Below are 2,583 nucleotides of genomic sequence, written 5' to 3' on the forward strand. Positions count from 1 at the left end.
GAGTCGGGTCCGACCCATAGCGACCCTGTACAGGGTTTCCAAGGGTGTAAATCTTTACGGGAGTAGAAAGCCTCATCTTTCTCCCACGGAGCGACTGGTAGTTTCGAACTGCTGACCTTAAAGTTCGCAGGCCGATTCGTAACCACTACGCTACCAGAGCTCCAGTAAAGCTTTATAATTTCAGAAAACCTAAGGCGCAGCCCTGCTCTGTCCTGTATGGTGGCTATGAGTCAGAATCAACTCATTGACAGGGGTTTTGGTTAATGAGGAAAATGAAGCAGAGAAGTTCAGCAACAATGTACCCAACATTATACCCAAGCACAGCTTGGTAATTATTAAGGGTAGAATTCAAATCCAGGAAATCTGATCTCAAATTCCAGATGATGATTTTTTTTTTAATAGTTCAAAGTATCTGTGTCATTTATTTGAAGAACTTTTTAGAAGACTGGTTGATAATGAGATATAGAGAAAGTGGAACTGCCATAAATTGCTAAGGAGCTCTGGTAGCGTAGTGGTTACGAATCCGGCTGCTAACCTCAGGGTCAGCAGTTCGAAACTACCAGCTGTTCCATGGGAGAAAGATAAGGCTTTCTGCTCCCGTAAAGATTTACAGCCTCGGAAACCCTGTACAAGGTTGCTATGAGTCAGAACTGAATCCACAGCACATAACAACAACAACAACGTAAATTGCTGGTGAAATTATAAAATATGCAACCATTACAAAATGGTATCACACTTCCTTATAGTACTGGAAACAGAAATACAACATAATACAGCAATCTCACTGCTAGGTATATATCCTATAGAAATAGGGGCCATGACATGAACAGATAAATGCATGCCAATGTTTGGCAATGTGGAGGGTGAGTGAAAAGGAGGGAGACCCCTAACAAAGTAGATTGACACAGCAATAGACTGAAGCATATCAACAATTCTGAGGATGGTGCAAGACTGGTCAGTGGGTCATTCTGTTTTGCACAGGGTTACAAGGAGTTGGAACCAACTCGACACATGTTCATAATAGCATTATTCACTATAGCAAAACGATGGACACAACCCAAGTGTTCATCAATGGATGAATGGATAAACAAATTATGATACACATGCACAATGGAATACTATGCAACATTAAAGAGCTATGATGAATCTGTGAAATACCTCATAACATAAATGAACCTGGAAAGCATTATACTGAGTGAAGTTAAGAACAAAATGATAAATAGCACGTGAAATCATTAGTATTAAATATCAAGGAACATTTTACTCATAGAAAGAAACATTATTTGAAGATTACCAGGGGTTGGAAGGTAAAGGAAAGTTAATCACTAACTAGAGGCTAAATACATGTTAAATTGGGGAAAGGGAAAGGCAGTATACAATAGGGGAGAGATCAGCACAAAATGATCAAAGCAAAGGAAAACACTAGGAGGAGCACAAAAGTTGAAGGCAACAAAGATAAATGCTGTAATATACACAGTCCTGCAATAGCAGTAATGACCTTAATATATGAGTGGACACATAGATAGACAAGCTTAACAAGTGTGGGAAAAAGAATATAAGAATATATATAAGTTTGACCAAGGGTATTCTTACATATGTATTTCCATATACCAAAAAATGTCTATAAGTTTCATAAAACATGCAGAGAAAAAAGCTTTGAAATCTTTGTAGACATAACCAAAAACCTTGAAGAAATGAATTGATGGACTTGGGGGCTCAGGACCATAGTTTTGGAAGAAACAAGCCAAATTGACATAACCTAGTCCACAAAGATAAGGTTATACATCCAATTTTGGTGAGTAGCAATGAGGGTCTTATAAAAACTTGTGAGCAGTCTTCTAAAGTGCAACTATTGGTCTCTCCCTGTCTGGAGTAAAGAAAAGCAAAGAAGATGGTTAAAAATTTAGTCCAAATAACTAACAAACCCTATGAATCTCAGTTTCTACTGAAGATACAATCAAGGTCGTGGATCAAGTAGACGTGCAGTGAGGAGCTCCATCACCAACAACCAGAATACTAGGCCAAGCAGGCTCAGTGGATGGTGCTAGAACTGTGAACCACATATAAAGGAATATTTAGAAGATTAGAAGGCTTACAGCTAGGGGAATTTGTAGGAGAATCACAAAATCCATTGCTTTCTAATTCAAGACGCTCAGCTATTCCCAGAGCTGCCATCTTGGGAGAGAACAAGTGGGGGAAGGATCAGAATAGCCACAAACGCCTGACAGAACCAAGGAAATACAGGTGTGGACATTCTTTTTTTGTTATCTGTCCATTGTTCATTGGTCTCTCGCTGTCTGGGCACCTCCATTCTGGTAACTAGAGGGGATACCTGAGCGAATGGATACCCCACCCCCACCCCTGGAGGGTTCTACTATGCATTCGCATAGATCTCCTCAAAATTTAAAGTGACAGTTTTGACATAAAACCAAATAGCCACCACTCATCTGTCTGTTGTACTGTGGTGGCTTGTGAGTTGCTGTGATTCTGAGGGCTATGCCACCAGTATTTTAAGTAACCAGCAGGGTCACCCATGGTGGACCTTCCAGACAAAGACAGACTAGGAAGAAAGAGTGACAAACT

The sequence above is a fragment of the Chrysochloris asiatica genome, unplaced genomic scaffold, assembly GCF_000296735.1.
Source record: "Chrysochloris asiatica unplaced genomic scaffold, ChrAsi1.0 scaffold00015, whole genome shotgun sequence".
Taxonomy (NCBI): Eukaryota; Metazoa; Chordata; class Mammalia; order Afrosoricida; family Chrysochloridae; genus Chrysochloris; species Chrysochloris asiatica.